This window comes from Pelobates fuscus, chromosome 11 (genome assembly GCF_036172605.1).
Source record: "Pelobates fuscus isolate aPelFus1 chromosome 11, aPelFus1.pri, whole genome shotgun sequence".
NCBI classification, from domain to species: Eukaryota; Metazoa; Chordata; class Amphibia; order Anura; family Pelobatidae; genus Pelobates; species Pelobates fuscus.
In genome coordinates, this window is record NC_086327.1 from 53,626,120 (window position 1) to 53,639,995 (window position 13,876).

The 13,876-nt window shown below is 41.3% G+C and overlaps 1 protein-coding gene across 2 annotated transcripts in view; it reads right to left on the reverse strand.

Moving 5' to 3' along the window:
• The window catches only part of LOC134577474 (sulfotransferase 2B1-like), a 161,517-nt gene extending 150,052 nt beyond the window's left edge, over positions 1-11,465 (reverse strand). Inside the window, exon 1 of one of the 2 annotated variants that reach the window (XM_063436235.1) lies at positions 11,395-11,465. The gene's annotated coding sequence lies outside the window, so the exon portion shown is untranslated. The remainder of the gene's footprint in view (positions 1-11,394) is intronic. The other variant, XM_063436236.1, reaches the window with a different exon arrangement.
• Between the last annotated feature and the right edge of the window lie 2,411 nt (positions 11,466-13,876).

Below are 13,876 nucleotides of genomic sequence, written 5' to 3' on the forward strand. Positions count from 1 at the left end.
TCCTTTATAGTATGCCTTTCCAGATGTTTGCCATCTTCCCCAATTATTTACTCAATGACATCACATTTTAACAGTCTGTACAAATGCTCTAAAACTCCCTCTGCCCATTAGCTTAAACATTTCCCCTGCTCCTTATTGTCTCAAGCCCTTATCTTTACCTTTAGATCAGTGGTTCACAACCCAGTCCTCAAGTACCCCCAACCAGTCCAGGATTTAGGGTTACCAAGTTGTGTCTAAGGTGTTTTTAGAAAAAAACAAAACAAAACAAAAACACTTTAGACACAACTGGGTAATCCCTAAATCCTGGACTGGTAGGGGGTACTTGAGAACTGGGTTTGGAACCCCTGCTTTAGATTGTAAGCTAATGAACTATCTAGCTTATCACTTTGTATAAAAAGGCTGTGAATGCTAGCTCAGCTCATGAGCAAGGTCGTCTATTCCTTTTGTATTGGTTTGTATTAATGTACTGATTATATTCCCCATTTGTTCAGAGCTGCACAACATGTCGGTGCTTCATAAATACCAGAAATAATAATATTTTGCAATTACATCCCTATATCACTTCCTTTCTTACCTTGGAAATCATTCCAAAAAAACACAAGGTGTTAGGAAAGAGGTAAAGATGACATCAATACCTGATTCCTTGCAAAACACGTATATAATCAGATCTACTTAACTTTGACCCATATTAGTGTGGACCAGTCATGATTATTTGTGAGATTTTGCAAACTTGCTCTTTTACCAATATAAACATACCTTTGTAACTTTCAAGTTTACTGACTTTGCCCACTTCCTATGTATCAGATTCTGCAGATTATATTGCTGTGCAAAATGTGTTTCAAGGAAAAACTAAAAAGGGTCAACAGAAGATTAAAGATATTGCATCGAAAGATGTTACATAACACAACTAATATTAACACAGTGATTATTGCCATGAACAGATAACATGACCTCAAACTATTGGCTGATATTTATCACTTGATTTAATAATAAGAATTGACAATTATCAGAAACATATTTAGTAACAGTGCAGGTAATTACAAGTTTGCTTGTAGATTTGCTAGCAAATGTATTCATTAAGAGAAAAGCCTATTTAAAAATAGGTCTTTCTTCCACCTGTCAGTCATTTTGTTGGCATAGTGTCTATGCCAAAGAATTAATAGGCAAGGGAGAACCCTAAAGACCTCCTACAGGCGTTTCTTTTGCTCTCCACACATGGTAACTCCCTACCTAATGTTGCTCTCAGCACTCTGTTCAGACACCGGAACACTTGCTTTAAAGCCAGAGTGCCTGTGTCACAGAAGTGGTTTTGCCCTGCTTGAAGAAGCGGCCGTAAGTAGGACAAATTAAAGAAGACTGCAAAAGTAGTAGTAAAAGAAGACCGGAGGTGGGAGTTACAGAACAGTAACACCCAGAAAGTTGAGTACATGGTTGTGTTGAATTGGAGGTAAGGTGAGCATCTCTTTGTAATATATTAACTATTCAGCACAATTTTACATTAAGTTAAAAAAAACTTTAACCCTCACTTTAACACCTTCAGAACAATAAAATTTAGGGACAATTTTATTGAAAGACATGTAGGGTTATTTACTAAGGTGAGAATTGTCAAATTTAAATTCACATGTTAGATGAAAATAGCAAAACTGGATTCATAGTTTACTTGGAGAGCTTTTCCGATCCAATATGTTTGCCTTATATTTAAAAATGTACTCTGCATTCCCTTGAATTCTCACTATCTGGATTATTCACTAAAGTGAAAATTCAAAATTAATTAATAATTTAAGGTCAAAATAACTGAACTAGAAAAATTCTCTTATTTTAGCCTAAAATTTAAAATTCACATTGATTTCTTACTTTAGTGAATAACCCTGTTAGTAAATAATTGTGATAGTAAAGTATATCTAACCTATAGGTTAAAAAATATAAAAGCTGGCATGTTCAGAGGTCACAGGAAGTGTAGAGGCTACCCTGATCAAAGGATATGACTCAAGTAAATGATCAAATTTAGATCAGAAGAAATAAAGGAGAGGTCAGAGATCGAGAAACAGTAAGTAAAGTGAATGGCCAGGATTGGTTAAGGGTTAACTACAAAAAAACTAACTAAACCAGTTTGTTCCCTTTCATGCTTGGCTCAAGCTACATTAACCAGAGCAAAAGAAGAATTAGAGGGGCTAAAGGTATTAAGAGGGGATACATTATTTAAATTGCCATCGCTAACCGTTTGGTTTTTGCCTACAGGAACCTTTGTGACCTCAGGGTACGATGGACTGGACCAAAAGACTTTCCAAGGCCTCAAAGCACTTCAGGGAGGATTATGTATTACCTGAAAAAGAAGAAGAATGAATAGCCAAACGCAGGTGATGCTATCCCTCCGTTAACCAATAATAGTGTAATTCCCTATCCTACTGTGGCCCTACACAAACCTGATTTCACCTCATCAGTTTGCACTCCTAAGTACCATATCATACCTGCTGTTTCATATTCTGCCTTTTCTATCTTCTCATTATCCTATTCTGCCCTGTTCTAATTTTTTCACTTCTTTTTCTTCCCCTGTGTCTTCTATTTCCCCACTCTTGGCTACGCGACAGGGGAGGAATAGCTCCCAGCACACACCTTCCCTCCCTGGCTTTGGTGATTTTATATCTACTTAGTATAGAATGACAACTCTCCCCCCCACCATGGGAGCATCACAACTATGGGTGAGCCAGGGCCAGCACTTCTTGGCCAGACCACATTTAGCCATGTAGGGACACCCTGACACTCACAGACATAGCTGAGTTGAGCGACATCAGGGCTATGGGTGCTCCTGCTACTGTACATGCTATTGGTAGCATCTGCAACAAATTCATCCTCACCTTGCAGTATCTGCAGTAATTGTCTTGCTAACAAACACGGAAGTGCCATTCAGCGGCCATGCGTCAATGTGTCTGACTCCTGCAGCATGTTGGTGGATGCCAGCCACTGCGGAGCCACACAAATTTGTAACCCTACGTCCGCCCATGGTATTGACAATGTCGGTGTATGTGTGATGTCACGTAATGAACACGCACGCACGTTCTGGGGCCAAAGGCCAGGTACGGCCAATCGGATCTGAGGGAGGCTTATTTAAACTCCTTTTGCCTTTTTCTCATTGCCCTGTCGTGGTTTCCCTTAGTGATTGTCTGAGAGTGTGTTCCTGAGCGTTTATTTCTGGTTATTGACTTTGGCTTCATTTGACTTCCCTGTATTCTGGTATCCCTGCCTTTTGGCTTTCCCTCATCGTTGTGTCTCCTTCTGTGACCTTGGCAAGTTTTCTGACTATTCTCTGGTATGTTACGTCTGGCCACTCTAAGGCCCGGTAAGATGTTACCTTTAGTCCTAGGTGTGACATAATTCTACATGCTGGATCAATAATCCTGACAGCATCCTCCTCCATTGTTTATACAATACCATGTTGCCTTGTGCCAGCCACAGAACATGGCTGGAACCTTCCAGTGCTATCTTGGATCTTGCTGGAAGGCACAGACGGCAAAATACTTAGACTTCAAGCACCATATTGGGTAGCACCACCAAATATTTCAATCATACATGGGCCTGTGGTACCATCAATACTAGCATGTTCAGAGCACTCGTGAAAAACCCTGCTAATTCACAATAATGCCCCAAAATAAAGAATGACCATCCAAAAACATTCAAATTAGCTAACAGATACAGATCAAGAAACTTTACCACTTTAGAAGTGGTAAGAGCATTGTAGACGCACAGCAAAGCCTAATAAGTCTGGCATGAAGAGCTGGAGGTAGCCTCAGGTGTAAAATCTATTTTAAGGGTTATAGATTTAGAGATGTCGACACAGTTTTTTACAAACTTTAACAAAGTGCACATGTACGCAAAGCCGATGTCTTCACAGATGCGGCAGGTAGTACAGGCTTTGGAGCATATTTGTAAGGTGTTTGGTGTGAGGAAAATAGCAGGAAGCAGAATTCACCAATAAGTGGATGCTCTTGGAGTGGTGTCCAGTTATGGTTCCAGTCAAATGTGATGGTTCAGACTTTGAAAAAAGGCAGTTATATTAATTTTTTTTTAATTCTTTATTTATTTCAAGGTCAGACACCACAATAACATATACAATACAATAGAAATGTAGGCATTACAACTATGAGGCAAGTATGTGTGTAGATTCATAGAACCAACTGTAAGCAATTTTAGCGGACGGTTGCTTGTTGACTGTGAAAGTCCATACATCGATGGTGTCCCACACAGTTTTTAAATGAGATAAAACAAAGAATCCTGACTGACTATAGTATACTTGTTACTCATACAAGGTGCCCAGATTCATCGACCTATACGATGTGCTAGTAGGATAGCAATATCAGTGGACTCCAACCTAGCGTACAGAATCGCCAGTGTTGCATTCTAACCGTGTTTAACCTGCCTGCATCCTGTGTCTTATCACAGCTAGTGCAAGGCTTTAGCAAGCGGATTGGTCGAGATTTAGATGTCAGTCAGACTTAGAGAAAAATATATTAATAGATAGGAAAGGTGTAAGTTAAAGGTGGCAGCTAAAGGTGAGATTTCCTAACCTGAATCCTTCCCTCACTGGTGCAGCCATTTTCCAGCAGTTCCAGCCATTTTCTGGCAGTTCCAATTCAAGTGCTGGCCCTTCAGCACCAAGAGTCGACGTCACTGCTGTACTCTTGCACATGCTCAAGAATACAGCATTGAGGTCTATGTAGGATCCTCCATAGACAGAAACAGTTACCTGCAGCCATCGTTGGTGAAGGCTGTTGAAATTTGCACTGTAGCTCTGCCTAGAGTCTAAGGCGGAGCAAATATACAAAAACAAAGTAATCCCTTCTTTGTCTCCGTATTGGTCTTGACTAGGTTGGAATTTCTGTGAAGTATCAAAACAGTTAAAATAAGTATTACTTAAAGATTCTATCTTTATGAAATACACATTTTTCAGGTGAGGGGTGGCAGTGCCACTTTCATGCAGTGGTTGGATGTATTGATCATACCCTTGCAGTCTCAATACTCCATTTAGGGGTAAAATCACTTTTTTCTTATGCAGCCATAATCACACCTCAACTGCATATGATCTACACAGTTTCTCACACATGTTCAAACTCCTTTATTGCACAGTCTGTTTAATTAAGAACATATCTCCTGCTCTGTTAATAGCATTACGGAGCATTATGTGTGTGTTTAAAAGGACACTATAGTCACCAGAGCAACTGCAGCTTATTGCAGTTGTTCTGGTGAGCATAGTCAGTCCCTGCAGGCATTTTGCAGTAAACACATGTTTTTCAGAGAGAAAGCAATGTTCACATTACAGCATAGGGACACCCTTCAGTGGTCATTCCTCAGATGACTGCTAGATGTGCTTCCTGAGGCAGTGCTGCACAGTGAGCAGCACTGACATTTAGTGTTTCCACCCTCTGCATGGAGTCACTGAACTTCCTTCATAGAGATGCATTGATTCAATGGCTAGAGTTGGCCTTAGGCCTTTAGGTGCTCTGCCCAACAAATATGCTCAGCTCCCCTCCCTGGACATACCCCTTCATTCATGTATAGTGTGCGTAAAGGTGTGTATTGTTTGTATAGGGAATTTATTGAATGTGTGTGATATTTGTAATAGGTGTATTAGCTGTGTGTGATATATGCATGCATATATATATCACTGGCTGTGTGTGATATTTGTGCTTGGTTTACTGGATGTTTGTGATGGGTATTTAATTCAGATAAAAATATACATATAGGCCCATATGTGAATGCAGGTGTGTATTTTTGCAGACTCACATGCACACAGTACCACAGTGAGATGCACACAGTTATACACATACACTGTCAAATACAGCCACGTGCACAAAGTCCCAGGCACATAGTCACACACAGTTACAGGTATATAGTCAAACACAGTTACATGCAGTCACACACAGGTACAGGCAGACAGTGACACACGCTCACACGTACAAGCAGACAGTCAGATACACACAGTTGCAGGCAGACAGACACAGTTACACGCAGTCTCTCTCTCTCACACACACACATACATATAGACACACACAGTGACAGACACATGCACAGGTACAAGCAGACACAGTTACATGCAGTCTCTCTCTCTCACACACACGTACATATACATATTACATAGTTACATAGCTGAAAAGAGACTTGCGTCCATCAAGTTCAGCCTTCCTCACATATGCTTTTGCTGTTGATCCAAAAGAAGGCAAAAAACCCAGTCTGAAGCACTTCCAATTTTGAAACAAACTAGGAAAAAATTCCTTCTTGACCCCAAAATAGCAGTCAGATGTCTCCTTGGATCAAGCAGCTATTTCCCCACTAATTAGAAATGATATCCCTGTATGTTATGTTTTTGAAAGTATTTATCCAATTGCAGTTTAAACATCTGTATAGACTCTGACAAAACCACCTCTTCAGGCAAAGAATTCCATATCCTTATTGCTCTTACTGTAAAAAAACCTTTTCTTTGCCTTAGATGAAATCACCTTTCTTCAAGCCTAAATGTGTGACCTTGTGTCCTATGTATAGCCCTGTTTATGAATAGATTTCCAGATAATGGTTTGTACTGGCCCCGAATATATTTGTATAATGTTATCATATCCCCTCTCAGGCACCGTTTTTCCAAACTAAAGAGATTTAAATGTTTTAACCTTTCTTCATAACTAAAATGCTCCATTCCTTTTATCAATTTTGTAGCTCGTCTCTGCACTTTTTCTAGTGCCATGATATCATGAGATCTTTAGAACAGGTGCCCACAATTGCACAGCATATTCAAGGTGTGGTCTTACCAGCGATTTATAAAGAGGCAAAATTATATTTTCATGTCGAGAATTTATGCCCCTATTTACACATGACAAAACCTTACTGGCCTTAGCAACGGCAGATTGACTTTGCATATTGCTACCTAATTTGTTGTCTATAACAATTCCCAAATCCTTCTCGTGTGTGGTTATCCCTAGTTCACTACCATTTAGGGTGTAAATTGCTTGTGCATTCTTAACCCCGAAGTACATAACTTTGCATTTTTCTACGTTAAATTTCATCTGCCATTTTAGTGCCCAGTCCCCCAATCTATCCAAATCGCTCTGCAGCAAGGGAATATCCTACTCACATTTTATTACTTTACAAAGTTTTGTGTCGTCTGCAAACACTAATACATGACTTTCAATGCCCATTTCAAGATCATTTATAAATATGTTAAATAGAAGCGGTCCCAAAACAGAACCCTGAGGGACACCACTTACCACTTTTGTCCAGCTTGAAAATTTACCATTTATGACAACTCGTACTCTATCCTTAAGCCAATGTTCTACCCAAGAACAAGAATATTCATCTAGACCAATTTCTTTAAGTTTGAAGACTAACCTATTGTGAGGAACCGTATCAAATGCCTTGGCAAAATCCAAGTAGATCACATCCACTGCAACACCCTGATCTATACTTCTACTTACTTCTTCGTAGAATGCAATTAGGTTAGTTTGACATGACCTAAGTTTCATAAAACCATGCTGATTGTTGCTAATAACACAGTTCTTCCCAATGAATTCCTGAATATTATCCCTTAATAGCCGTTCAAATAATTTCCCAGTCACAGAAGTTAAGCTCACAGGACTATAATTTCCAGGCAAGGATTTTGAACCCTTTTTAAATATAGGAACAACAGCTATATAGACACACACAGTGACAGACACACGCACAGGTACAAGCAGACACAGTTACAGACATCACAGATACACAGTTACAGACAGTGTTTCTCTCTCTCTCTCACACACACACGCGTAGAGGCAACCAGCCACACAAGCACACACAGTTATATAGTCTCTCTCACACAAACACACACACAGTTACAGAGTCACACACACACATGTAGATGCCGTTTGTGTAGCTCGGCCCCCTGGCTTATCTGAGAGACCTGGCTGGAGGATAATTAAATGTCCTCCAGGTGCAACGTGGCCACGCTACATAGCACAAACTGCTTTATAGCAGTCCTCTGTGCACTCCCTCACACCTATCATCCAGGGAGTGAGCTGTGTCAACTGCATGGCGCCCACTGCTGCCATGGCGCCCTCTGCTGCCATGGCGCCCTGTGCAACTGCATAGCTCGCACACCCCTAAGGCCGGCCCTTGAATGGATTGGTGTTTGGCTCTGCCCTCTGTCTCACCTCCTTGGCCATCTTAGTAAATCCAATGCTTTCCTGATGGAAAGTATTGTGATTGTCTCAGATCATCACTTCTGATAATGTCAGACAAGGAGGCAGATCAGGGGCAGAGCCAGCACCAGCAGATTGGAATAAATGTAAAAATGTACTATATTTAGGGGAGCAAGGGTTGGCCAGTGTGGCTAGATAGTAATTTTAACATTATAGCAAATACATGTTCGTGAATCAAGAACCACATCAAAGCAAATCATCGAGGACTGATGAGAGAACTGAAAAGTTTAGTCCAGATAAGAAAAACTCAGATCATTCACTATTTTCCCTACTATACTGGCTTAAAATTAGCTTTTCCCTTGTTCACAATTTCCAGTTTGAGAAAATCGCATAATGAAAATTCTTATTGATTAGACTGCCAAAGCATATGAAATTGCATGCGGTAAACCAACAAGAAAACCAAACGAACAAACAAGAAAAAAATATCAAACCATAACATTTATATTTACATTAATCTTGCATAGAAGACCAGTCAGCCACAAATGTTTCAGATTTGTTGTCAATCTTTTGTTTTCATCACCTTTATATTGATATTTAATTTGTTTTCAAGTTAAAAATGTATTTGAATGCATATCCATGCATTGAAATAAACAACAATTACTGGTATTGTATGATTCACGATGCATCAATCTTGATTATATAGACAATTAGAGTAACACTATAGCGTTAGGAATACAAACCTGTATTCCTAATGCTATAGTATGCCCATGTTCCTAACTTTAGGTCTGCCACCCTCCCCCACCAGCATGAAAAGGTTAAAAACCCTTTTAACTCTTACTGTAATTGAGGGCTGTTGATGTCCCCTGGTCCTAGATATGTCTATTCCTCTCCCATCATCATGCCAATGGAGGACCTAATACGCATGCATTGAATCAATGCTTTCCTATGGGGATTTTGAAGATGCTTGATGTCTTCACGCAAAGCGTGAGGATGTCCAACGTCATTTGCAGAGTTAAACTCTGTGAGAATCCAGAAAGGGCCTCTAGTGGCTGTCTGGAAGATAACCACTAGAGGTTGTCTTAACATTGCAGTTTCTCTGAAACGTCAATGTTTTCACTTGCAGGAATAAGGGGACAGGGACACTTCAATGGGACCATTTCAACGAGATGAAGTGGTCAGGGGCCTGTAGTGTCTCTTTAAGGGAGTAATACTGTGACAGCAGCCCCTTTTTCTGGTCAGACAAGGTAATATTAGCCCCTTCCTGTTTAACAGGTTTCCACTGTTGTGTTGCTGTATGACTGATACTGTTCATTTACAGAGATTGTCCTCTGCTTTCCCTACAATAAGCACTCATCCTGGTACATTTTTTTTAGCCACCTAAAAAAATGTTTTAATATTGCCATGATACAATATACCTCCCACAGCTAGCAATATTGTGGCAAGGGGAAAAAAATAAAAATGTGTTTTGCTCATGCCCTCAATGACTGAAATGCACCAAATTTGCACTAAGTGTGGGCAGCAGAAATTACGCTATCAAAAGGCACCTAGAATGTGTGAGGGAGATCCACCCAGAAAGTTATTAAAGAAAATAGCTAGGCGACCGAAGTGACGTTAAACTTCAGGACAGCTAAGGGATGTACTTGGTTTTCTGTTGCATGTTTAACAGTTAAAAATGTGTATAAATACCCTGGGTTTTCCCACTACATCAAGTGTCTGGCTGGGAATTTCAGAGAGAAAAGTGATGCTACTGTTGGATAGTTCTACAACTATTCCTAATACTACTATTTGGTTAGTGTTGTTGGTAGATACAGCCCCTGAGTGCTCCTTAGACGGAGAAGGGACCAAAAGTGTAATGATTTTAAGTCCTTGAGCTCAATGCAGGGACCAACCAACCTGGGAATACTGTTGTAAATACCAATTATAAAGGAGCATAGGAAGAAAGATAAGGCTGACACATCTAAGGACAACTTCACCTTAACCCCTTAAGGACACATGACATGTGTGACATGTCATGATTCCCTTTTATTCCAGAATTTTGGTCCTTAAGGGGTTAAAGGACCACTCTAGGCACCCAGACCACTTCAGCTTAATTAAGTGGTCTGGGTGCCAGGTCCTTCTAGGGTTAACCCATTTTTTCATAAACATAGCAGTTTCAGAGAAACTGCTATGTTTGTGAATGGGTTAAGCCTTCCCCTATTTCCTCTAGTGGCTTTCTCACTGACAGCCGCTAGAGGCGCTTGCGTGATTCTCACTGTGAAAATCACAGTGAGAGCACGCAAGCGTCCATAGGAAAGCATTATGAATGCTTTCCTATGTGACCGGCTGAATGCGCGCGCAGCTCTTGCCGCGCGTGCGCATTCAGCCGACGGGGAGGAGAAGAGGAGGATCGGAGGAGGAGAGCTCTCCGCCCACCGCTGGAAAAAGGTAAGTTTTTACCCCTTTCCCCTTTCCAGAGCCGGGCGGGAGGGGGTCCCTGAGGGTGGGGGCACCCTCAGGGCACTCTAGTGCCAGGAAAACGAGTATGTTTTCCTGGCACTAGAGTGGTCCTTTAAATCTGAGCCAAACACAAAAGCTCCAAATATTGTAAAAGTGTTTTATTTTTTTTAAATCAATAATGACCTATAACATGATTATAAAAACATGCACGATAGCCAGTTTTTTTGTTTTGTTTTTGTTTCATTTGTATCACTATAATTCATCAAATACATTACTTCAGGTGCACAATTTACAATCTTTAATAATACCAAAACAACATTCTACGATTATTTAATAATTGTGACAACTGGCTTGTTTTGATTTATCTAGTATTCTTGACTAGACCTGGTAGCATCAGTAATATTTTAAACGTCTAGCTGGTAAAATAAAAAGTTAAAAAAACAACAAGCTGGCTGCATTATCTTAAAACAAATGAACTAAATGTTAGACACAGAAGCTGCTATTAATTCCTAAATCCCTGTTGCTCCTACAGTGAAAAGTTACCAGCAAAAACAAAGGAAAAATATTTATTGAGGAACATAAAGAATACAAATGTTTCCAGTCCCCAGAGATTTTTACATTAAAAAAGTATTAGGCAACCCGAAAATGTTTGGTTTGCAAATAAAGGGTTTATCTATAGAAAAACTAGATCTAAAAAGACGTGTAGAAACCAATAGCAACAAAAGAGAAGAAACAATAAAAATATAAAAATTATATTCACTAGCAGAAAAAGGTTGGGTGTCGGAACAACTGCTAGGCTTACCTGTACAAAGAGCTTCACCTGATTCTTCCAGATTTTATCAAATTGGAGAAATAATGAGAGCTGTATCCAGATTACTTCTGCAATGAACTGTTCACTATGACCTGTCAAAGCTACAAGTCTCTCATTCCCTCATCAACAGGCAGGTTACATTTTTGGACTTTGTTCATGGATTTATCTTGGATTCCTTAATTGTGTGTTTACATAGTTACATAGTTACATAGCTGAAAAGAGACTTGAGTCCATCAAGTTCAGCCTTCCTCACATATGCTTTTGCTGTTGATCCAAAAGAAGGCAAAAAACCCAGTCTGAAGCGCTTCAAATTTTGCAACAAACTAGGAAAAAAATTCCTTCTTGACCCCAAAATAGCAGTCAGATGTCTCCTTGGATCAAGTAGCTATTACCCCACTAATTAGAAATTGTATCCCTGTATGTTATGTTTTTGCAAGTATTTATCCAATTGCAATTTAAACATCTGTATAGACTCTGACAAAACCACCTCTTCCGGCAATGAATTCCATATCCTTATTGCTCTTACTGTAAAAAAAAACGTTTCTTTGCCTTAGATGAAATCTCCTTTCTTCAAGCCTAAATGTGTGACCTCGTCATCAACACAAACTGCCTAAACTCCAAACAAGTTTGTCTTGGCCTAGTGTGGCCCACGCAAGTATTTGTTTTGCCTCACTCTAGTAAACAGCCGCCTCATTAGAAGCTCATGGGGCACTGCCACGTCCAGCCCGGCCACGGCTTCTATAACTGTTGGTTTTTCAACAAAACCGTAAGTTTGTTCAGCCATTTGGATATGGCAGATTTTACTAGTAAAGCAAATTCGCTTGTTACTCATACAAGGTGCCCAGATTCATCGACCTATACGATGTGCTAGTAGGATAGCAAAATCAGTGGACTCCGAACCTAGCGTAAAGAATCGCCAGTGTTGCATTCAACCGTGTTTAACCTGCCTGCATCCTGTGTCTTATCACAGCTAGTGCAAGGCTTTAGCAAGCGGATTGGTCGAGATTTAGATGTCAGTCAGACTTAGAGAAAAATATATTAATAGATAGGAAAGGTGTAAGTTAAAGGTAGCAGCTAAAGGTGAGATTTCCGAACCTGAATCTGTCCCTCACTGGTGCAGCCATTTTCCAGCAGTTCCAGCCATTTTCTGGCAGTTCCAATTCAAGTGCTGGCCCTTCAGCACCAAGAGTCGACGTCACTGCTGTACTCTCGCACATGCTCAAGAATACAGCATTGAGGTCTATGTAGGATCCTCCATAGACAGAAACAGTTACCTGCAGCCATCGTTGGTGAAGGCTGTTGGAATTTGCACTGTAGCTCTGCCCAGGGCCGGTGCGTCTATAAGGCGGCACAGGCGGACGCCTTAGGGCGCACCGGCTCTGGGGGCGCAAAATTCAAGTGACGTTCAGGAGGGAAGTGCTCCCTCCTGCCTGGTCACCTCCTGGATCCCCGGAGCGGCGCAGCGTGTGGCTGAAGTGGATTAGGAGGCGGCGAGGGAGCTCTGATCTCTTTGACCGGCTCCCTCGCGCACCTTTTGCTGATGCTGCAGGAGCCGGAATATGACGTCATATTCCGGCTCCCGCGGCATCAGAAAACAGCCTGCGAGGGAGCAGATCAGAGAGATCAGAGCTCCCTCGCCGCCTCCTAATCCACTTCAGCTGCATGCCTCCCAGCAGCCTCACTGGACCACCAATGAGAGATCCATGCCAGCTCTCCAGGTAGGGAGGCTGGGTGGGAAATTTAAATTTAATTTAGATTATTAATTACTGTGTGTGTGTATGTGTGTGTGCATGTGAGTGTGTATGTGTGTCTGTGAGTTTGTGTGTGTCTGTCAGTGTGTGTGTGTGTCAGTGTGTGTGTGCATGTGAGAATGTGTGTCTGTCAGTGTGTGTGTATGTGTGTCTATGAGTTTGTGTGTGAGTGAGTGTGTCTGTCAGTGAGTTTGTGTGTGTGTGTGTGAGTGTGTGTGCATGTGAGTATGTGTGTCTGTGAGTTTGTGTGTGTGTGTGTGTCTGTCAGTGTGTGTGTGTGTCTGTCAGTGTGCGTGTGAGTGTCTGTCAATGAATGAGTGTGTCAGATAAGTGAGTCTGGCTGTCAGAGACGTCTGTGTGTTTGTCATTGAGTGTGTGTGACTGTCAGTGTTTATACACCCCTGACTGTAGCGTGGCCAAGCAGAGTGTACCGTGGTACAGGAACTTCTGTTTCCTGTACCTGGCAGGACTGACAGGAAAAGCTCACTGTACCGGCATTCGCTCCGCTCAGCCACGCTACAAGAAAGGTAGGAGGCACACCACGAAGGGGAGGGGACCACTATGGGGGTGGTGAGGAGGGGAGAAATACCCTCAGGTACAGGAAAAGGAGGGAGGGGGGAAAGGAACACTAAGCAACAGGGAACAGAGGGGGGAGGGGAGAGGAACACTAAGGGACAGGGAAAGGAGGAGAGAGGGGAGAGGAACAGAAAGGGTCAGAGAAG